Source organism: Oryctolagus cuniculus, chromosome 5 (genome assembly GCF_964237555.1).
Source record: "Oryctolagus cuniculus chromosome 5, mOryCun1.1, whole genome shotgun sequence".
Lineage (NCBI taxonomy): Eukaryota > Metazoa > Chordata > Mammalia > Lagomorpha > Leporidae > Oryctolagus > Oryctolagus cuniculus.
The window spans coordinates 28750686-28775575 of record NC_091436.1 but is presented as its reverse complement, the minus strand read 5'-3'; the positions used below and the strand labels follow the sequence as shown (position 1 = coordinate 28775575).

At 37.7% G+C, this 24890-nt stretch overlaps 1 long non-coding RNA gene across 2 annotated transcripts in view; it reads left to right on the top strand.

Annotated features, from left to right (window-relative positions):
• Positions 1–3214: 3214 nt before the first annotated feature.
• Positions 3215–24890, top strand: part of LOC103349895 (uncharacterized) — a 37245-nt gene continuing 15569 nt past the window's right edge. Inside the window, exons 1-4 of one of the 2 annotated variants that reach the window (XR_011388951.1) lie at positions 3215–3329; positions 15663–15982; positions 19262–19290; positions 19989–20133. This is a non-coding gene — a long non-coding RNA (uncharacterized lncRNA). Of the gene's footprint in view, positions 3330–15662; positions 15983–19261; positions 19291–19988; positions 20408–24890 lie in introns of those variants that run through there. The other variant, XR_007922797.2, reaches the window with a different exon arrangement.

The following is a 24890-nucleotide window of genomic DNA, read 5'->3' as shown; positions in this document are numbered from 1 at the left end:
GAGGGTGATTAGCTGAAAAAGATGAGATGGCTATTAGCTTATTTCCAGACAGGGAATACTGAGTTATATGTAGGAGATGATAAAGGGCATAGAAAGGAAAAAATGATGACAGACAAATTGCCACCTACTTGGACTTGGGAGATAAATATTACATTAGAGTTGTGCTTCTCAAACTTAGACATGTCTAAGAATTACCTGGAAAGCCTGGAAAGTACTGATTCCTTGACTGCACCTCTAGAGATTCCAGCTTAATGATCTGAGGCAAGGCCCATGAATTTGCATTTTGAGCAAGCTCCTAGGTAGTGTGGTTCTGATGCTGCTGGTCTGAATACCATATTTTTCATAGCTTTGCATTTGGACTTGGGAACCTGCAGTAGAGTATTTTGCTTTCAGTTTTGATCCTGCCCCTTCCTGGCTCTGATATCTTAAGCAACTCTGCCAACAATGCTTAAAACGCCCTTATGGATCACTTTCCAGGGATTTTATTAAAGTGAAGATTCTGATTCAGTTGGTCTGGGATGGGGGATGACCTTCAGAATTCCTGACCAGCTCCTAGTGACATCCATGTGGCTGGCTCCTGAATCATTCTACCATCACCCAGTTCCCACGCCATCATTTCCAGGGTGATCCAATGCCCCTGCACTGATCTGATTGCCATTGAGGGAGCTTTTGCCAGAACGGAGTCGGTGCAGGCACTGTGCCCTTGAACTGTCACAGCTTTCAGCTAAATAAACCTTTTCTCTTTATAAAGTTAGCTGCTTCAACTATTTCATTATAGTGACACAAATCTGACTAATACAGTAGTAGGTTGATAGAGACAGGAACTAGAAAAGGCAACTCAGAGGTTTGCTCTGACTAGGAGAATTTGGGCATATTTATAGCAATACAGAAGTCAGAAAGAGCTGGCTTATGAAAAATGTTGATTTTAGGAGAAAGTAGCCAGCAGTTGAAAATATAAAACAGAAATACACTTGAAAAATAATTTTATCCTGAAATACTAAATTTAGGAGTTGTACACATATGATTGAATGATATTTTTGAATGTGTGGGTGTCCACAGAGAAGAGATTAAGTACAGAATCTGAGAAGAGATAACATTTGGGAGATGTGAGAAGGAAAAGGCAACATCTAAAGTCAGATCACATGTTAGCACCTTGTCATAGCAACATTACTTGTCCAACCCCAGGCTACATCAACAGATTGTATGTCCTCATGACAGGCTAACAGTCTTTTGAGTTTCCTCCATGCTGCCTTACTTGGAAATTAGGAAGGCATCCCATTTGTGCGTGTAAGGTTTATGATCAGCCATTCAATGGGTAGTGGAAGACATATATCTAATATTTATTAATGTCTTGGAGCAAATCGTAGGTATATGGAAAATACAGCAACTGAAGGAGAATTTTATGTAATAACAAAGAGGAAGACGTGAAGGATTCTGCAACTGGATATCCACAAAAAAGATATTTCATGCCTTTATTTGCCTATCAATTCAGACAGGTGGGCATACATGACGTTTAAGAGAAAATTCTGCTCACTAGCTGATGGAGCGCAGCATCTTCACAGAGATAATTGATTCATTGGGCAGCATATAAGTGAATTTGCTCAACAGTTAATAATCACATGATTTTAAAAAAGAAGTGTGCTTGATTTAAGATACAAGTATTTGATTATGTCACAATGAGGTTTAGTGATAATCTTAAGGATGCTTCTGAATAATGGTCTCAGATACTAAGACAGGTTGGTAAAGAACTTCCTTTTTCCTTCACCATAAAAAATTGGCTCTTATGATTTTTTGATACTTTTATTTTTCACCTTTAAAATTTAAAGTACTTGGTGTTAAAATCCAGCCATTTTAAAGTTTGATTTGCAATCATCTAGACTTCAAATCAACAGAGGTCTCTTTCTAACATTGATTTACTCTCAGAGGGTCATTCATAAACATATTCATTACAGACACACTCCACGAATATTCAATAACACATCAATCACTGAGCTGTTTACATTAAGAGACACAATTGAAATTGAACAATATAATTCAATAAAATTACTGGTCTTTTTATTTATTCATCTAAACCCTAGTTGCTCAATCACTGTAAACAGATCCATTGAAAACAATTCACTTTTCTGTTGTTTCAAGATTGATCTTCTCAAACACAGGATTATTCTTAATTCAGACAAAATATTTCAACTCTTTAAGTACATGGAGCGGAATTGGAGCCAGCTGAATGCAATAAGGGATGAGGAAGGAAGACGCTCAATAAAAGGAAATGAAACCTGTTTACAAGTCTGGGATCTAAACACTTGTGAGGTTTGTGGTTTTGGAAACTATATTCATATGTTAGAGGAGAAATTGATGAATGCTGGATAAACATGAGTTCAAAATGGCCTGGGTCGGATTCTTATTCCTCTTTGCACCCTAGGATCCCCTTTTAAGCAAAGAGATCTCCTTGATTTCAAAGAATGCCCACTGAGGCAAAAGACCTATGAAATGGCAAGAGAGAGAGCAATCTGTATTCTTCTGAGAACTTCCTGATATATCTACTATTCAGTAGACAGAAGATAAAATATGGAAGCGATCATAAAAACAATTAATGTATATATTCCTCATGAGAAACATCAAATTATTGTTTCAAGTAAGTGGTAAATCTTGGTTTCCTCAATCTGTTTTTTGTTTCTAGTCCTTCCACTCTGAATATATGATACTGAAAATATGTTAAACATGGCTCTTGGGCAAATTAGAAACAGAGGATGGTAATGCATTAGGAACATTTTTTTAATTTTAATTTAAGATGTTGCATGTATCCAGGAGGTAAAGAAAGTTAATTTAAGCACATTCTGGAATTATAAGGATGACCAACAATGAATCAAATATTGTTTCAGTGCCCTTGGGCATATGCACTTATTATTGACATTTGAAACTTGATAGTTTTTAAAGAAATAAAACAGCCTGTTGGAACTGCTGAATATATGGTCATTTTGGATCAATGTGACTTCAATTGATGGGTTACAAACAAAGATACTGGACTGTAGGAGGTTTTTAATTTGTGGATTTTGGAATTCTGATGACTGGAAAAAATAGGCTGAAGGGAACTGGCATTTTAACTCCATGTGGCTGAGCTTTTTAGTTGCATTCAGACACTTCTATTTTTACTTCTTCAAGCTGGGCCCATTTCCAAGTAGGAAGCTGTGGAATTACTGCTCTCACTCTTACATTTAGGGCAATCCCCTATAATACTAAGGTTAGGTCAGTCTTTTCCCTATCCACTGCAATAAACCTACAAATAGATCAGATTTCTTGATAAGCAACAAGAGAAAAAAGGACAAAAGATTGTAAGTGAAACATTGAACCAGCTTGACTTGAATTAGATCTGAAGCAACTGCATAACCTGTAACATTCGTTTGCATAGTGCTTTGGCCTGAGAGTCTGGTTGGTTTGGCCTCACATCTAAGTTATACTTTATTTTCTTCTTCTTCTTTTTCCTTATTTTTTTTTCATTGTCCTGCTGTGTTCGGATAATTCTAAAGGAGAGCTCTTTGTGTTTTATGCAATGGAAATTCTTCGTTGACGCTTTAGTCTTGAAAGGCACTGACTGTATCTAAAAACAGAAAAAAGTGTTCCCTCGCCCTGCCCTGCATTGGTTGTTTGGAAACAGCTGTTTGACGCCAAGTTTGTACTTCGCTCTTATCAGCCCATTTGGTGAGATCAGAATGTGCTTGAATAGCTTTGAAGGTTAAAATATGTTGACTGTGTTTTCTGCTGCTACCATTCCAGAAGGCCAGCTAATAGCATCACTGACTGTCAGCAGCAGCCAGGCTCTGCTTCCTCATGATCATGACGTGTAGTAGAAATTTCCCTGGCTTCTATACATTGTCATCCTGCGTGTCGTACTGAGGATAAGCATAGCAACATGTGCTGCCAATGGGCCTGACAGGTCTAGTCTACCAACATTTGGGATGGCCCCTCTGATATAAAACACAGTACTTGCATGCATCGACTTTTCATAATTTAAGAACCAAGTTTGTTATTATCCTTTCTTGAAGCATAGCTGTTGTGTTTAAGGCATCTATATCTTGGGTTTTTTTTTCTTTTGAGAAAACTGGAAATTATGATTTTCATACTCAACCTCAATCACTTTAAGCACTCCAAAAATGGTGCTCCACAGGTCTTGGTTGCTGCTTTCAATGTTTCTGTTCTTTCAAGTCCAGCTCATCAGGGAAGGATTGCAAAAAAGCAATTGTCAATACAACACAAGTCCTTCATAACATAAACAGAAGAGCCTTTGATTTTGATAATCATTTGATCTCCCCCCACGCAGATACCCTTTATTTAAGGAATATAGACTTCATGCATTTCGTAAGTACAACTTCAGGAACACAGTGATTCTGCCCACTGCACCCACTCTCTCACCCACACTCCCATCCCTTTTCCTCCTCCTTCTCCTATTCCCATTCTTATTTTTTACTGAGATGTATTTTCAATTAACTTTATACGTATATGATTAAGGAAAGTGTTCAACAAATTGTATGAAAAAAAAAGAACTGTTCCTCAGCAGTTGAGACAATGGCTATTCAGTCATTGCATTTCAAAGCATCAATTTCACTTCTATAGCTTGCATTTTAAGTGCTCTATTAGTTATCACAGATCAGGGAGAACATATGGTATTTGTCATTTTGACTGGCATATATCACTAAGTATGATGTTTTCTAGTTCCATCCATTTTGTTGTGAGCAACAGGAATTTATTTATATATTTTTTACTGCTGTGTAGTATTCCATCATGTACATATCCCATAAATTCTTTATCCAGTCTTCAGGTGATGGACATTTGGGTTGATTCCATATATTAGCTATTGTGCATTGAGCTGCAATAAACACAGGGGTACAGATAACTCTTTAACATGCTGATTTCATTTCCCTTGGGTAGATTCCCAGGAAGGGATGGCTGGGTCATATGATAGGTCTATATTCAGATTTCTGAGATATCTCCATACTGTCTTGAACAATGGCTGTACCAGTTTTCATTCCCAACAACAGTGGATTAGGGTACCTTTTTCCCCAAGCCAGCAACAACTTTTATTGTTTATTGATTTCTGTATGAAAGCCATTCTAAGGTGAGGTGAAATGTCATTGTGGTTTTGATTTGCATATCCCTGATGGCTAGTGATCCTGAGCATTTTTTCATGTGTCTCTTGGCCATTTGGATGTCCTCACAGCACCTATTTCAATCCTTCGCTCATTTCTTAACTGGGTTGTTTGTTTTATTGTTTTTTACTTTCTTTATTTCTTTATGTATTCTGATTATTATTGCTTTATCAGTTGTATAGCTTGCAAGTAATTTCTCTCTTTCTGTTGATTGCCTCTTCACTTTGCTGAGTGTTTCTTTTGTGGTGCAGAAGCTTCTGAATTTGATGTAATCCTATTTGTCAATTTTGGCTTTGATTGAATGTGCCTCTGAATTCTTTGCCTATGCAATGCCTTGCAGAGTTTCCTCAATGTTCTCTAATATTTTGGTGGTATCAGGTCATAGATTTAGATCTTTGATCCATTTTGAGTGGAATTTTGTGTAAGGTGTAAAGTAGAGGCCTTGCTTCCTACTTCTGCATATGGAGATCCAGTTTTTCCAGCCATTTGGTGAAAAGAGTGTCCTTGCTCCAGGGCTTGATTTTAGCTCCTTTGACAAAGAAGAGTTTCTTGTAGACACATGGGTTGGTTTTTGGCATTTCTAGTCCATTACATTGTTTACATGTCTATTTTTGTGCCAGAACAAGGTTTTTTTTTTAAATTATAATTGCCCTGTAGTATGTCTTGAAATCAGGTACTGTGTTGCCTCCAGCTTTGTTTTTGTTGTATAAGATTGCTTTAGTTATTCAGGGTCTCCTGTGTTTCCAATGAATTTCATCATCATTTTTTGTATAACCGAGAAGAATGTCCTTGGTGTTTAGATTGGTACCACAAAAATTGAATCTGTGTATTACTTTCAATAGTATGGACATTTTTAAAAAAGATGTTTATTTACTTATTTGAAAGTCAGAGTTACAGAAAGAGAGAAGGAGAAGCAGAGAGAGAGAAGTCTTCCAACTGCTGGTTCACTCCCCAGATGGCTGCAACAATTAGAGCTGCATTGATCCGAATCCAGGAGCCAGGAGCTTCTTCTGGGTCTCCCATGCGAGTTCAGGGGCCCAGGGACATGGGCCATCATTCACTGCTTTCCCAGGCCGCAGTAGAGACCTGGTTCAGAAGTGAAGCAGCCTGGCCTTGAGCTAGCAGCCATATGGGATGCTGGCACTGCAGGCAGCAGCTTCACCAGCTATGCCACTGTGCCATCCCAGAGTATGGATAGCTTGATGATATTGATTCTTCCAATCCATGAACAGGGAATACTTTTCCATTTTTTTGGTGTCTTCTTCTATTTCTTTCTTTAATGTTTTGTAATTCTTATCACAGAGATCTTTGACATCCTTGGCAAAATTTATTTCAATATATTTGATTTTTTGTAGCTATTGTGAATAGGATTGAAGTTCATTCTCAGCTATGGAATTGTCTGTGTATATAAAGGCTATTGATTTTTATGTGTTGATTTTATATCCTGCCACTTTAATAAACTCTTCTATGAGTTCCAATAGTCTCTCAGTGGAGTCTTTTGAATGCCCTACATATAAAATCATGCCATCTGCAAATAGCGATAGCTTGATTTCCAACTTTCCAATTTGTATCCCTTTGATTTCTTTTTCTTGCCTAATGGCTCTGGCTAAAACTTCCAGGACTGTCTTGAATAGCAATGGTGAGAGTGGGCATCCTTGTCTGGTTCCAGATCTTAGTGGGAATGCTCCCAACTTTTCCCCATTCAATAGGATGCTGGCCATTGGTTTGTCATAAATTGCCTTGGTTGTGTTGAGGAATGTTCCTTCTATACCCAATTTGCTTAAAGTTTTCATCATGAAAGGGTGTTGTATTATATTAAATGCTTTCTCTGCATTTATTAAGATAATATGATTTTTGTATTTCAATTTGTTAAAACTGATGCAATCACATTGATTGATTTGCAAATGTTAAACCATCCCTATTTATCAGGAATAAATCCCACTTGGTCCAGGTGAATGATCTTTCTGATGTTTCATTGTATTCAATTATAGCTAGTATTTTATTGAGGATTTTTGTGTCTATGTTCATTAGGGAAATTGGTCTGTAGTTCTCTTTTCCTATTTTGTCTTTTTCTGCCTTAGGAATTAAGGTGATACAGGTTTCATAAAAGGACTTTGGGAGTATTCCTTCCATTTCAATTGTTTTGAATAGCTTCAGAAGAGTTAAAGTTAGTTCTTCTTTAAATGTCTGGTGGAAATCCTCAGTGAAGCTCTCAGGTCTTGGGCTTTTCTTTGTTGGGAGGGTCTTTTTTTAACATCGATTTCTTTATTTGAAAGGCAGAGTAACAGAGAGGCAGAGGCAGAGAGAGAGAGAGGTCTTCCATCTGCTGGTTCACTCCCCCGAAGGCTGGCGGGAGCTGGGCCATCCAGAGTTAGGAGCCTGGAGCTTCTTTCGGATCTTTCATGTGGGTTTAGGGGACCAAATGCTTGGGCCATCTGCAGCTGCTTTTCCAGACACATTAGCAGGGAGTTGAGCCAGTGCCTCTATGGGATGCTGGCCATGCAGGTGGCAGCTTTACACACTACGCCACATTGCTGGCCCCTGTTTGGATGGTGTTTCTTACTGACTCAGTGTCCATCTCGGTTATTGATCTGTTTAGCTTTTCTGTGTTTTCCTGGCTCAATTTAGGTGTGTGTGTGTGTAACCAGGAATCTCTCTGTTTCTTCTAGGTTTCCCGATTTGTTGGCAGACATCTCTTTGTAGTAATTTCTGATGTTTCTTTTTATTTATGTGGTATCTCTTGTAACATTTCCTTTTTCATCCCTAGTTTTATTGATTTGGTTCTTCTCCCTCTTTTTATTTTTGGTTAGTTGGGCCAATGTGTGTCAATTTTATTCATTTTTTCCAAAAACCAACTCTTCATTTTGCTGACCTTTTGTATTGTTTTTTAGATTTAAATTTTGTTTATTTTTTCCCTAATTTTAATTATTTTTTGTCCTGCTAGTTTGGGATTTGGTTTGCTGTTGTTTTTCTAAGTCCTTGAGATGCATTGATACCTCATTTATTTGGTGCCTTTCCAATGTCTTGATGTAGGCACCAATTGCTATAAACTTTCCTCTTAACACTGTTTTTCCTGTATCCCATAAGTTTTGATATAATGTATTGTTGTCTTCATTCATTTTCAGAAATTCTTTGTTTTCTCTTTTGATTTCTGCAATGACTCATTGTTCAGTGAGGAGCATGTTGTTCATTCTCCATGTGCTTGCATGTGCTCTATAGATTCTTGAGTTGTTGATTTCTAGCTTCATTTCATTGTGGTCAGAGAAGATGCATTACATGAATTTGATTTTTTTTTTTTTTTAATTTGCTGAACTTCCTTTATGGCCTAGCATTTGGTCTTTTCTAGAGAAAGTTCTGTGCACTGGTGAGAAGAATGTGTATCCTGCAACTTTAGGATGTAATATTCTGTATATATCTGTTAGGTCCATTTCGGTGACAATTAACTGTGTTGTTTCCTTTCCGATTTTCTGTCTGGGTGATCTGTCCATTGCTGAAAGTGGAGTATTGAAGTCCCCCATTACCATTGTATTTAAGTCTTTGTCTCCCTTTAGATCCATTAACATTTCTTTTAAATAGCCATGAGCCCTGTAATTAGATGTGTACACATTTATAATAGTCACATATTCCTGTTGAATTGATCCCTTTATCATTACATGGTGCCCTTTTTGTCCCTTTCAACAGTTTTTGTGTTAAGGTCTATGTATTTTTCTGATATTAGGATGGCTGTACCAGCTCTTTTTTGGTTTTAGTTAGCATGGAATATCTTTTTCCATGCTTTCATTTTCAGTCTACATGTATATTTGTTGATGAGATGTGTCTTGTAGGCAGCAAATAGATGAGCTTGGTTTTTAATCCATTCAGCCAGTCTGTATCTTAACTGGAGAGGTGAGGCCATTTACATTCAAAGTAACTATTGATAAGTAATGACTTGGCCTTGCTATTTTTCTATAAACATTCTATTGTTTATTTTGAATTTCCTTTGTACTTTTACTGGGGGGATATTTTTTCTGCCTTTACCTTCTTTAATAGTGATGTCCATGTTTCCGTGTTTCTGTGTGTAACACATCCTTAGGCACCGTTTATAAGGCAGGGCAAGTGCTGACATATTCTTAAAATTTCTGTTTGATACAGAAGTTCTTTATTTCACCTTGATTCATAAACGAGAATTTTACAGGGTGTAGAAATCTGGGTTGACAGTTTTTTCTCTTAAGACTTGGAATATATCTTGCCCTTCTTTCCCAGTCTGTAGGATCTAATGAGAAGTCAGCTGTGAGTATAATTGGAGATCCTCTGATATTCTTTTCTCTTGTGCACATTTTAGAATATTTTCTTTATATTTTACTGTGGAGAGTTTGACTACAATATGTCATGGTGAAGATCATTTCTGGTCATGTCTATTATTCTGTGTGCTTCCTGTACTGGGACGTCCTTTTCTTCAAATTGGGGAAGTTTTCTGTAATTATTTTGCTAAAAAGGCCTTTTTTTAAACTTTTATTTAATGAATATAAATTGCCAAAGTACAGCTTATGGATTACAATGGCTTCCCCCCCATAATGTCCCTCCCATCCGCAACCCTCCCCTTTCCCACTCCCTCTCCCCTTCCATTCACAACAAGATTCATTTTCTATTCTCTTTATATACAGATCAGGTTAGCATACATTAAGTAAAGATTTCAACAGTTTGCTCCCACACAGAAACATAAAGTGAAAAATACTGTTTGAGTACTAGTTATAGCATTAAATCACAATGTACAGCACACTAAGGACAGAGATCCTACATGAGGAGTAAGTGCACAGTGACTCCTGTTGTTGACTTAACAAATTGACACTCTTGTTTATGGCGTCAGTAATCTCCCTAGGCTCTTGTCATGAGCTGCCAAGGCTATGGAAGCCCCCTGAGTTCACCGACTCTGATCATATTTAGACAAGGCCATGGTCAAAGTGGAAGTTCTCTCCTCCCTTCAGAGAATGGTACCTCCTTCTTCGATGACCCGTTCTTTCCACTGGGATCTCACTCGTGGAGATCTTTCATTTAGTTGTTTTGTTTTTTTTTTTTTTCCCCAGAGTGTCTTGGCTTTCCATGCCTGAAATACTCTCATGGGCTTTTCAGCCGGATCCGCATGCCTTAAGGGCTGATTCTGAGGCCAGAGTGCTGTTTAGGGCATCTGCCATTCTGTGGGTCTGCTGTGTATCTCACTTCCCATGTTGGATCGTTCTCTCCCTTTTTTATTCTATCAGCTAGTATTTGCAGACACTATTCTTGTTTATATGATCCCTTTGGTTCTTAGTCCTGTCATTATGATCAATTGCGAACAGAAATTGATCACTGGGACTAGTGAGATGGCATTGGTACATGCCACTTAAAAAGGCCTTCTAATCTATTATCTCTTTCCATGCTTCCAGGAATTCCTAAGTCCAGTATGTTGAGTGCTTTAATAGTATCCCATAAGTCTCCAACACTTCTTTTTAGTTTTCTACTTTCTTCTTATTTTTTTTATTTTTTATTTTTTTGGTTTGACTGTAAAATTCCAGAGGTGTCTTCTAACTCAGTTACTCTTTTTTCTGCCTCACCACGTCTGTTTTTCCTGCTCTCCATCACATTTTTAAATTTGTTCTATTGTATTATTCATTTCCAGTATTTCATTTTGATTTCTTTTTCAAAATCTCAATTTCAGGGGAAAGTTTTTTATTCATATCTTATATGGATGTCTAATTTGTGGATTTGCTTCTGATTATTTTTAAGTAATACTATGATCAATTTTTTGAATTCTGTCCTGGGATTTCCTCAATCTCTTCATCCTCACATTCTAGTACTAAAGCATTGTGTTCTTTGGGGGTATACTGTTGTCTTCATTATTTTTGTTTCTTGAATTGCTGTGTTTATATTATTTGGCATTTATGGAGCTATTTGTCTTTTTTTTTTCCTATGATGCCTTTTATCTTTGGACTATGCCCTGCGGCTTAGGGGAGTATCAGCTCTCTCAGTTAATACCCAGAGGCGTGCACTGGGTGTGGTCAAGGAGCTCTGTTCAGTGCTCCAGGTGTGGGGAATGTCCCAAGTGACACGCAATTTGAGCATGGTTAATCTCTCTCTCTCTCTCTCTCTCTGTTTATCAGAGAGGAGGTTAGTTCTGTTCTTTTGACATAGTCTCATGCTCACCTCCTCTGCTCAAAGGAGACCAATGCTGGATGCTAGCCCCAGTGGGTATAATGTTCGTCCGCACTGCCACAAGAAACACACAAAGGATCCATGCAGTCCTTGGTCTGAGCACAGATCCTGCAGCAATGACCATTGCTGCACAATCAGGAAGCCCTGAGTGTGTAGAGCTGTCCACAGTGACTGCCCAGAGACCTAGCCACACCCTGTGCCCTCCCACACAGCTACAGTGTTTTCACAGTCCCAGCACACAAACCTCACACCATGACAATCACCCAGCCTCCGGTCTATTCTCCCAGCCAGACTCAGGCATTCCCTCTCTGCTGGTTGCTGGGCAGGCAGACACTAGCTGGAGCAGCTGTTATGTATTATCATTCAGTCTTCTTACAGATTTCAATCATGCCATATATTATTGTTTCTCAGCTTCTAGAATCCACTCATTGCCCAACAAGAACTTTTATATATTCCAAAATCCTGTTAAATAATCTCATAAAAAACATAATTTTAGTTTAGGAGCATTTTCTAAAAGTTGCTAAGTATTGCAATTGGTGGTATGCTCACATTTATCTCCAAATAATGTACAGTGTTTTGTCACTTATTTATCTCGCTGTTTGTATGTTTAGCTGATGCTTATTGCTGACACATTTAAGGGTTTTGACAAGTGTGCTCTGTTAGCAGAAAATAGTGTTCCAGGGAAAAAGTATATTATATTTCAGTTGAAAAATCCAGCAAATGTTGTAGTTACTATCTGACTTACTGTGGACTACCTTTGGAAGGGAAGAGGAAGAAGTAGATCAGTCAGTCTTTCAAGTCACTGATGTATTTACTCTGTGTGGATTTCTCTCAAAGATGTCATGGAAGTTTATATATATATATGTGTGTGTGTGTGTGTGTGTGTGTGTGTATACATACATTTACCATTATCCAAAAGGTAAAATAATGTACTTAGAATAAACAGAAATTTAAAAGTATTTGAATTTTATTATTTTTTGTTCCTCAATTTTCTCCTCTAACTACAGACATTCCCTGGAGCTCAGAGGAGTGCCATGCAAGGAGAAAACCAATGAGCTATATGGAAAGTCATTATTATTTACAAAATTTAGTGTACATTATCTCAATATTTACATTTCATTACTCACTTTTAAAAAAATGTGCTTATTTATTTGAAAAGCAGAATGAGCATGCAAGAGAGAGAGAGAGAGAGATCTTCCACCTACTGGCTTATTTCCTAAAAGGTCAAAATAACCAGAATAGCTGAGGTTGGGCCAGGCCAAAGGAAGCCAGGAGTCAGGAAATACATCCAGGTTTGTCACTTGGGTGGCAGGAACTCAGGTATTTGAGAGATTACCCATTGTTTTCCATGCACAATAGTGAGGAGCTGGATTGGAAGCATAGCAGCCAGGGCTCCAATCTCAGCTCTGATATGGGATGTGATGTTGCAGCATCACAACGCAAGCAGTTATAATCCGACTTAAGTAACTTGAAATGTAACTGCTCTGAAGAACAATTAATTACCACACTCAATGATCATGACTCTTATTTTTATTAAAGCACTATACTTAATAGCTGAGACATGGGATCAACCTAGTTGTCCATCTATAGATGAATGGATAAAGGAAATATAGTATACATACACAGTTGAGTATCAGTCAGCTGTAAAACAATGGGATCTTGTAGTTTATAGCAACATGGATGGAACTGAAGAAAACCATGTAAAGTGTAATATGTGAGGCATAGGAAAAAAAAGTTCAACTCATATGGAGTGGGCATTTAATGCAACAGTTGAGACACTGCTTGTGGTATCTGCAACCCATATCAGAATGCTTGAGTTCATGGCCTAGCTCTGCTTCCAATTCCAGCTTCCTGTTAATGTGTACCCTGGGAGATAGCAGGTGATGGGTCAAGTACTGGAGACTCTGTCACCCATGTAAAAAGCCTGGATTGAGATCTAGGCTCTTGGATTTGGTGAGGCTTGGCCCTGGTCCATGAGTAAACCAGCAGATGAGAGATCTCTCTATCTCCTTGTCTCTTTGCCTTTAGAGTAAAATGAAAAAAAAAAAAAAGCAAAATAAGTTGAGCTCATAGAAGCAGAGTGTAGAACAGCGTTTACCTGAGGCTGTGGAGAAGGCAGGGAGGACTGAGGGTGTTAATGGGTACAGGTGTGCATTTGAAGAGGTGTAATAACTTCTAATGTGTTGTAGCACAGTTGAGTAACTGAGGTTGACTTTTAATTATACATTTCAATAAATCAGATAGAATTTTGAGTGTTCTCAACACAAAGAAATGATAAATATTTGGGATGCTGTATATACCAATTATCCTGACCTGATCGTTACACTTTGTGCATATTGAATTATCACATGGCACCCTATAAATATGTTTAATTATATGCCAATTAAAATTTAGACATTTGTAAAAACTACTAAATTATATTCTTTTTTAAAAAAATATTTATTTATTTACTTGAAAGAGTTACAGAGAGGCAGAGGCAAAGAGAGAGAGAGAGAGAGAAAGAGAGAGAGAGAGATGAGGTCTTCCATCCACTGGTTCACTCCCCAATTGGCTACAATGGCTGGAGCTGGGCCCACTCGAAGCCAGGAGCCAGGAGTTTCTTCCACGTCTCTCACACACGTGCAGGGGCCCAAGGACTTGGGCCACCTTCTACTGCTTTCCCAGGCCATAGCAGAGAGCTGGATCAGAAGTGGAGCAGCCTGGTCTCGAACTAGTGCCCTTACGGGATGCTGGCATTGTAGGCAGCAGCTTTACCTGCTACACCACAGTACTGGTCCCCTAAATTATATTCTTATATGGTTGGTATATCTAAGTTTTCCGTATCTCTGTGTTCTGTTTCCAGTATACCTCCTTTACATAATATATATTAAAAATGTGCTAAGTTAGTGAACTAAGATCAGAGTATCCAATAATTGTTTCAACCAAAGATGTCCCAATGAAACGTGGGTGATAGGGTTACTTATTAGAAACCATATTTATTTAATGTTATGCTATTTTGTCTTAAGTGATATTTCACAACTTTTTGTTCAATGGGCAAACAATGCCAGTATTTCATTTTGTAAAAAATTATTTACTTATTTATTTGAGAGAGGGGGGGGGGAAAGAGAGGAGAGAGAGCATGAGTGAGCACTCAAGTGAGCTTGAGAACTCCCATTTGCTTGTTTAGTTCTCAAATGCTGGTGTTGACCCCAGGGCTTGGCCAGAGCAATAGCTAGGAGTAGAAACCCAAGCCAGCTTTCCCACATGGGTGAGAGGAAACCAATGGCTCAAGCCTTCACCAATGCCCCCCAGGTTCTGCATTCCTGGGAAGTTGGACACAGAAGCTAGGTCCTAGAGTTGAACATAGGTACTTTGATGTGGGATGTGGCATCCTAAGCAGTATTATAACCATTAAACTAAACCTCACATTTGCAATTTTCCTCTTCTGAAATACTGTCTCTGTCTTTCAAAGACTGAGCTTAATTTTGGGATGATTTTCCCCATCTACAACGGTTGTTTCAATTCAAGGCTCATTAAAATGCGTGTCTATGCTCATAGCTGTTTCCCGATGCTATTAGGATAAGTACTTTCTAAAGTTTTATGGGTTCAGACATTGAATCTAGTTAATATGCAGGTGTTTCTAGTATGTCAACCTGCAGCAGTCATTGACAAACCTTAGCATTGGGCTACAGTCTGTGTATGTGTTGTATACGTATGCAAAAGTACAGTAGAGCTGAGAAATGACTATGGAGATAAAACCATTCCTCATGCCTAAAACCCCACACATATAAAAATGATTACTGTTAAGTGTATGGATTATGCCCAAAATAGGTTATTTTATATTCAATTTCCCCTAAATACATTGTAAAAGTAAAATTTTAAAAATTCAAACCATTTTGAATATACATGTGTACTTTCCATCTGAAAACCTATTATTTCTAAGTAAGTCAAATATTGAGAGGTTTGTATTCAGATTAAGAGACAAAGGATAATTAAAATAAGTAAGAAACTCTCTGGAAATTGTGACAAAATGGAAGAGTGAATCTATTTTTAAAAGAAGAAAAATGTAGCTAAGTCTTTTTTGGGGTGTAAGGATTTTCAGAACTATTATAAATAGAAGGGCCCATCTCAGCTTGATTACTTCAAAACAGCTTCCTGCAACCTCCCACCAAGTAGATGAGCAATTAGTATAATCACAGCAATAAGTCAAAGACACTTGCTGTTCAAACTTGTGTCGCGACTTTTCCTTTTGGCATTGCTCCTAGGTTGTTCCAATTGTAGACACACAGTCACAAATTCCCATGTTTAATAAACTTTTTTTTTTTTTTTGGTGAAATGAAAAATGCCTAAGATGTACTTTCTTTTTGTTTCAAGGTTAAGTAGAGGGCACTGAATGAGTAAAGCTGTGCTGAAAACAACAGTGGCCAAGGCAGGAATATTCTCATACCCCAAACAGTCGGGCAGATGGAAGTCTGGCCAGCAGAACCATAAAGCATCGAGTCTGACTGTGAGTCAATCTGTCAGCACAAGTACAAGGTGACTCGGGGAAAGATTGCATTTTGTTTTCTGATAAATACTCAGAGGTCCTAGTACATTTCTCTGTGTTGGATATTATTGGCATGAAATGGTAAAAACTACTTCATAAAGGGAATGAGTGAACTTTTAACAGTTGATTCTCTGCTAAAAAACAAAGAGTAAGTAACTAAGAGAATTGATTTTTTAAGTTAATTTTTAATAGGTGGATATTAGAATTACCTTGTATTTACACTTTAGTCTGAGATACCTCTATAGCATTTGTATATCTCCTGTTATTTAATTGATCTGGTACACAGAGAATAGTTTCTAAAAAGAAACAGCACAATAAAATGTGCTTTGCAATGCCAGTCATGTGATTTTTGCTATGTTTTCAGAATATTTAATTTTAAGATTTATTTGGGGTCTTAACTACATATTCAAATAATTGTCACTTCAAATTGCCAGGATTATCTGAAATTGTCAGAAATTTTAAGAAAAGTTTAATGTTGTTGAATAACAGTGGGAAGAAAGCATTGTGAATCTTAGATTTTTCAATCTTCCTGGTATTACTGGGCATTCTGAATATGAATGCCCCGCCTATTTCCATCCTATTGTTCCAGTTATGATAGCCTTTTTTTTAATAGTTTGAAAGTTTTTTCTGTGGTTGTTTCCAAATGCGTCTTTTCTTTTGCCTCTAATTAAGGAAATTCACTGACTTGTGGGGAAATTAACAATTTCTAATTTTCATGAAACTCTGCTCAGAAGCTAAAGAATGGATATAATAAAATAAATTTCATAAATTGCAAATTGTTTTTCATTGTGAGCATGGATTCTTTTGAAGTCAAGGGAATCGGACTTTTTTCCTATTTTAAATAAGGAGCACTTTCCTACACACAGATTTTGAGGATGTGTTCTCAGGGACTCTATCCCTGCAAAACTTTCGAACTGAACACACATGGTTTTAAGAAGGGAAATTATTGGTAACAGTGATAAGTATCAAGACACAAGATCAAAATGGAAAAAGAGAGAGGACAAAAGAACATTGCTCTGTAATAGTGTAAATTATCCTGAAACTGGATACCTGGAAAGTTGAGAACAGCAGGAAGAGAAAAGAAACATTAGAAGCAGAAATTCAAAGTCAAAGGTCATTCCTATAGAGGAATCTGATATCAGCTAGCAGTGAGCATTGCAAAGCTTGCTTCATTTTTAAGTGTCACAAAAGAAATAGGATAATGCAAATATTTTATATGTAATTTTTCATATATGCCACACATGATGACAAAAATAACTGAAAGAATTCAATTGAAATATACTAGCATCAATATATTATTGTTTTCAACATAAAAGCAAATAAATATTTGATGATCTTGTGAAGTTTGATGTTTATTTGAAGAATAACTCACCCTTGAGTGCTGTGGGTGTTATGGGCTGGGTTGTGGTCCCTCAAAATTCGTATGTTGAAGTCATAATCTTCAGTTCTTTTGAATGTTATTGTGTTTGGACAGGAAGTCTTTAAAAAGGCAATTAATTAAAATTAGGTCATTAGGGTAGGCCCTAATCCAATATGGCTGGTTGCCTTATAAGAAAAGGAAATTTGAATCCAGATATGCAGAGCCAAGACCTTGTGAAGAGACTAAAAGATCATAGCCATTTGCAAGCCAAGGTGTGAGGCCTCGGGAGAAAACAACCCTGCTGGTATCTTCTTCTTGAATGTCCAGTCTCTAGAGCCATGAGATAGTAAATTTATGTTGGCTAAACCATCCATTCTGTGGCGCTTTGTCATAGGAGCGGGAAAAAAAATACTACAATGGGATGGTATTTAATCCAAATGACATTAGAAGAAAGTGATCCCTACAAAACACAGAACACTGATGACACCTTGGAATATGTAAAGAGTATCTTAGCTTTCACATAACCCAAGAGATCTGGCAATGAAGAAGTTTTATGAGGCTCTCCAATGATTCTCCTTTGCAAGCCACAGAATGATGTGTTGAGAAAAATTAAAAAAAAAAAATCAACAAGGCCCTTGGATGGGTGGAAGAGAGAATCCTGAAATGAAGCTTGTTCTGTGATTGACCAGTGCTGTGAGGGGTAGTGAGAGGCCATGCATATATGTGTGATGATCCAGAATTAAATGGCTTTTTTTTTCTTTTTCCAAATGGCTTTTTTGCATGAGTCAGTTTGCTCATGGGTCACTCCTCTGGTCACCAAGGAATTAGAGTTATTTCATTGAATTCCCTCATTTTTTATTTGACCAAAAAAGGAAGCTTAGAAATACATGAAAATTATGAAGCACATGCAAATATAATATGTTGAATAGAATTTACTTAATTTTTTTTTTTTAGTGAGGCAAGGAGAGATACCCTAGAGCTTTGACTTTCTAACAGATGAGTTTTTTCCATAATATTATAAAACTAATAGACAAGGTCACTGCTTAGCACAGATACTTAAAGAGTTGAAGTTCACATTTTTTAGGATTTGGATCTCAGAGTCTTTTTGATATTTAATGAATATCAAACTATGGTGGTTATTATAGTGATCATCTTTTCTGGAGCCCAAGGGGGAGAGGGCGGTCATTTATTTGCCTGCCTACTGCTTTCTATTACCTGCATTTTCAGAGGCTGTAGAGTGCTTTACCTTGGCTTTCGGAAATATAATAATGCAAAGACAGGCCATTCTTGTCTGCCGTTTTTTTCAGTGTGATACACTTTAGTGGCTGGAGTTATCTCTGCTAAACTGGAGTCCCCAACGGCTTCAGCTCTGTCACAGAGGAGGAAATGTTCTGAATCTGAAGAGATTTTTCCCATTTTTGGCTGCCCCAGAGCTATTCCCCGCCTCATTCAGCAGGGGACCCAGAGAACTCAAAGCAGTTCTCCTTGCTCTGGGATCTCACTGTCAGCTTTGATGCTGACCAGCAAGCTCCTGTTCAAGCAATTTTTTAGGAAGGAAGGAAGCTGCATAACCTGATTAAGCATGAAGACATCATTTTAAAGGGATGCTCTGTTCACTCACAGCCATGTTCCTTTCTATGAACATGCCAATTATTGGCTAATCAATATGCTCAGTACCGCCCTCCACATCTTTGCAATGTTCAGTGCTATTTTTAATCTTGCATCTACAACAGGAGACCTATTATTTTGCTGAATTTACTGAAATTAGAGAAATAAAGATGACAGAAAAAGCAATTCAGAAATGGATCAAGAAATAGAAAATACCAGGGAGACTGTTTCCATCTATTGTGTTCTGCATATTATTTTTAAATTTTTAAATCTATTGCCTTTGCTTTTGAAGCCAGCACTATATATCTGGATGCTTTTTAAAAGTACATTCCTATCCTAAGGTTTGTGGTCACAAATTGACCTGTTACATTAATTTATCAATATGTCTTTTTCTTCTGTGAATTTCAGATCAGTTTGCAATGGCTCTTTGAAATAGCTACTCTTGTTTTCATTTTACAGATGGTGATACTAAGGCAGAAAATGATAAGGTAATTTACTCACAGTTTTCCAGAAATCCATACTCTATCAACCTCAAATTACAAATCGTAGTGCATGCTGGGGCATATGTTGGTCCTCCCTTTGATGAATGGGGAGTAGGCTGGGCTTGATAACCTTGGAAGAGACTTCCAGCTCTATAATACTAGGACCTTAATTCTGATGAATGGGCCTGAGGGTAGCTAAAACTGATCTATTCCCTTACATATTAGTTTAAAATTTAAGACAAAGCACACAGTCCTACAAAATGATAATTTACTTCCCTACTAATTTGCAGGAAAAGAAATCCATTTCTGCCAAGCAATGTTATATCCTCATTTATTTGTGAGTGTGGGTTGGTGGAAAGTCCTATCTCATTTACACTGTTGTTTAGAAACTCTATACAGGACTATAAATTAGGAGAAGGACACAATAGATAGTTCATTTCAAGCTCAGTGAATGACATGTTTGTACTGGACCATGCAGCATGGTTTCTCCTTAACTTCTATTCTGGGCCTCAGCTAATTGCACTCAATAAATAAGTTGCTGATACTCAGATGGTTCCCAAGATTAATTAAGCAAGATGCATATTTCCCAGTAGATCTGTGATTTACATTTTTAAAAGGAACTAGCAGATTTTTAACAAAGTATAGGCTTCCTTGTTAAATTATCACTTTATTTTAATCTTAATACCTTGATTCATGACACATAGGAAGAACAATCGTCTCATCTGATGGTAGCTGGGTAAGGAGAACAAGTTTCTGTATTTTTTCTTCACTATTGCTCTGAATGCTGAAGGAAGGAAACGATGTGTTCTAAATAGACAGAAGCTTCCCCGAGTGGAAATCTGATCACAGGTACGTGGATCACTTTCTCCTGAGCATCAAGGTTTTCTTTACTTTCAGGAGTGTGTCTGTCACCTTAGAAAACCTGCTGCAGGTGTCCTGGGGCTGAGCTGGCGCTGAGGAGCTGGGATTTGGAGACGGTTTCTGTTCCTTTTATCCCCGCCTCAGCTCTCTTGCTCATTTCACCAAGATTGCATTCTGGTTTCATCTTCAGCGTCAGAAAATCTAAAGATCTAGAAGATGGTATGAATTCACCTACATTTAAGCAATTGGAAATTTTACAAAAGGACATGAAAAAGAATGTTTTCTAACAAAACAAGAATGAGAACAGAACCCTTTATGAGGTGTTTAAAGAACTATGGAAATCAAGATTTATAATTCAGTCTGTCATATAAGGCAGCATATGTAAGTCCATGTGAAAAAGAAAGCGAATTCTATCAGAGGATTACATGTGCTTCTATTTTCTCCTCTCTTAACATTTTCTCCTAGATACCTTGCCTGTTGGTACAAAAGGAGCTATACGGGCATTTCAGAATGTTTGTGGACAGACAACATTTAAAGATAAGATGATTCTGCTGCAAGCAACTTTGGAATCCATGCATACTAGGGGTTGTCACAAAGTTCACAGAGGGAGTGGTGTTTGGGCTGGTGGTGAAGATGCTCACATGGTGTTTTGAAATGCTTGGGTCTGATTAACTCCCTGAGGCTTCTGACCCCATCTTTCTGCTAATGTAGATCCTGCAAGGCTACAGTGATGGCTCAAGTAATTGGGTTCCTGCCACCCACGGGGTAGTTCCCTTCTCCAGTCTTATCTGTTGTGACCATTGGGTAGCTCTCTCTCTCTCTCTCTCTCTGCATATCAAATGCAATTTAAAAAATATTGAAATGAAAATACTATGCAGGGATTTCAACTTTTTTTTTTTTCTTTGCACCAACACAAACTTTTCTTTACATTTTCCATGAGCTTTTCGAAGTTTACTCCTTCTACATTGGTTTAGGCAGATCTCAGACACACTTTTACAGTGAGCAGAAGCAGAGATAAACTCGTGGCAGGTGCACATGACCTTTTCATCAGAAAATCTTATTTAAGGATACATTGTTGAGATAAAGAATCCTGCCAAACTCAAGGCCAATGTATGGTGGTTATAATTTCACAATACTGAAAGAAAAATACTTTATAGAAGGCAGCACTTCTCAATAAAATATGGAACATCCACACTGTCTTATATATGTATTATATATTCTTGACAGTTGTTCTCATAAATATCTGAAAAATTAATGTTCTGATACCTTCAGTATTTGTCAAAGGGATATGGTACCTTAGTTTAAGAGACATGGTGTTTTGACAGGAGACTCATTTTATTTCTGTTCCATAACTAGGGGAAAAAGTAGGAGATAACATTTTAAAAAAAAAGTTTAGAGATAGAATGCTGACCTGAAAAAGCCATAAGTAATGTGTTGATAGTTTCAGAAATTGAAATGTGTTTGAATGTTTCTGGTACCTTGCTGCAAAATATGATTGAAATTGACAAAAGCATAAAGTGAAATTTTCCCAAATGATACCTCATTCTCCACAAGTTTATTTTATAGTGTTGGATACAGATAAAACATTAAATATCAGACTAAGGCCAACCAACCAAACAAACAAACAAAATGGAGCTGGCACTGTGGCATAGAAGGTAAAGCCGCCACCTGCGGTGCTGGTATCCCATATGGCACCCGTTCGAGTCCTGGCTGCTCCACTTCTTATCCAGCTCTCTGCTATGGCCTAGGAAAGCAGTAGATGGCCCAAGTCCTTGGGCCCCTATAGCAGCGTGAGAGACCCAGAAGAAGCTCCTGGCTCCTGGCTTAGGGTGGGCCCACCTCCTGCCATTGCAGTCATTTTGGAAGTGAGCTAACAGATGGAAGACCTCTCTGTCTCTGTCTCTCTGCCTCTTTGTAACTCTGCCTTTCAAATAAATAAATGAAAATCTTTAAAAAATGCATATCACAGACTATCTTCTTGATGTCCATTGAGAAAGGAGACATTATTTTTCTCATAAATTACTCTTAAATAGTAATAATAATGTTTATTATCATTAATATTGTTAATATTCATTAATGTTTAATAACAGTAATTTATGAACTCAAAATGCTTCCATAGCCTTGGCAACTCATGACAAGAGCCTAGGATGATTACTGATGCCATAAACAAGAGTGTCAAATTGTTAAGTGAACAACAGGAGTCACTGTGCACTTACTCCTCATGTAGGATCTCTGTCCTTAATGTGTTGTCCAATATGAATTAATGCTATAACTAGTACTCAAACAGTATTTTACACTTTATGTTTCTCTGTGGGTGCAAACTGTTGAAATCTTTACTTAATTTATTGATCTTCTGTATATAAAGATAACTGAAAATGAATCTTGATGCGGATAGAATGGGAGAGGGAGCGGGAGATGGGAGGGGTGTGGGTGGGAGGGAAGTTATGTGGGGGAAAACGTCATTGTAATCCATAAGCTGTACTTTGGAAATTTATATTTATTAAATAAAAGTTAAAAAGAACAGTAATTTATGCTCAATAAAAATGTTTTAAAATTAAAAGAATAAATCCATATGATAAAATTTTTGTATCTGATGTTTCAAGTAGCTTGTGGCCTACGATATTTAGGATTTATTTCGGTTGACACAGAATAGGCATTTTGACAGCTAAGATGAGCCTGTGACCTTCAAGAGCTTGCAAAGCCATGACAACTTCTTTAGGTAGTCATATTCTGGGGACACATTTAGTACTCTTTGGAATGGAAATGTAAAGACAGAATGTGTACCGTGTACATTTAAGCTTTCATAGCCCTTTCTTAATTTCAATATTTTACTCAGTGTTCCAGTGATAGTACACGATATAATCAAGTTTAGAACCTGACTTTTTGAGGCTTGAACCGTATGCACTTTAGACATATTACAATAAGAAAAATAATAAATAATAAATTCAAAATTATATAACAGAGTATTTATTTAGAATGAGAAAGCAAAACAAAGTACAAATTTGCAAAGCTGATCCAGAAAATAACATTATATGTGTAAGAATCAGCTATCCCTTGTCTTTCTACTTTTTACTTATCAAACATTCTAGTTACTGATGCATTAAGCCCATGATTATAAAGTAAATTGAAATTCTTTTATTGCAAAAATTAAAGAAAAAAGAAAGGAAGGAAATAGTGGGGACTGAGCAGGGAGAGATGAAGAAGGTTTTCTTCTTAGAATTGTATTTATGAAATACATGACATCTATTATCTTTTTTCTCACTTATTGAAAGTAGTTTTTAATTTTTTTTTCTTTTTTTGGTGGAGGAGGCAAGATGGTAGAATAGGAAGGGGGCACACTGATAGTCTGGGGAGAGATAGTTTAATAAAAGTGGAGATCCTGCAGGTTCAAGGAAGAGTAGGGGAGGAAACAGCAGAAGAAACTCTTCCGGAACGTGTGATTCACAGCGGACCTGCGTGGAGAGTGTGGGAGCCCACAGTTCGTGACACCAGCTGCAGACTCAATACACCAGCGCTGGAACGCGAGGTGAGCCGAACCTCAATAGCCCGAGACACCGGCAGGCAAGCGGAGAGAGGAGACTAGAGGGAATGACCCCGGGGGGAAAAGTTTACCAGGCTAACTAGAAGAGAGAGAGAGAGAAAAAAAGTGAATGATACGGACACGGGTTTCTGTCTCTCCGCTCACCTCTCAAGGGCGAGCAAGACAAAGAGCAGGCGCCATCTTGGACATACGTCATAAGCAGAGCGACCTCAGGTCTGCACCGGCCCTGAGCCTAGCAGAAAAACCTGACTCTGGGCGGGGCGAATTAACAGGAGATTAGGACCTAGTAAATTTGTGGTGCTACTGAACTGAGACTGTGAAAAAAGAGACGGTGGGGGAGAGAACTCACGGAATTCACGTGAGCACTCTCCAGAGACGCTACAATTCCGTAACTTTGGCAACCCAGTGGGAGACTGAAGGAGACTTTGAGCCCACTCTGAGGGCCGAACAGATTCCCTGTGTGGTCCTTGGGAAAGAGCTTCCGATCTCTGGCTCCTGTGGGTATATCATTTGCCTGCTAACTACCTCCAACTTCGTTCAGTTGTGTGGAATTACTTCCCTTTTGAATCAAAAAAGGAAAGAGAGAGAGAGAGAGAGATTTACCACGCCTAACCTGGGAGTGTCACCTTTGGCACACCAAACAGAGCTCTCAGGCCACACCCATCTCAAGCCCTAAGGCTCCATCAAAAACAGATAGTCCACTTAATCTAGAGTCATAGTATAACAAGAAAAAGCACCACAGTGAAGAAACCAAATATCTCCAATATGCCAAATAACAAACGCAAAAACCGAGGTAATATAAACAAGGAAGTCACCATGACGCACTCAAATGAAAAAGACACCCCAATTCAAGATTATGAAGATGATGACATAGAAGAAATGCAAGAAGCAGATTTCAAAAAATTGATAAGAACATTAAGAAGTTCTCAAAAACAAATTCTTGAACTACAGAAATCCTTAATGGACAAGGTAGAACATCTCTCTTGTGAAAATGAAATATTAAGGAGGAATCAAAATGAAATGAAACAACTAGTACAACAGGAAACTGTGATAGTGACTGAAGTGAAGAATTCAATAGATCAAATGAAAAACACAATAGAGAGCCTTACAAACAGAATGGGTGAAGCAGAAGAGAGAATATCGGACTTAGAAGACAGAGAACAGGAAAGGATACAGTCAGACCAAAGAAAAGAAGAGGAAATTA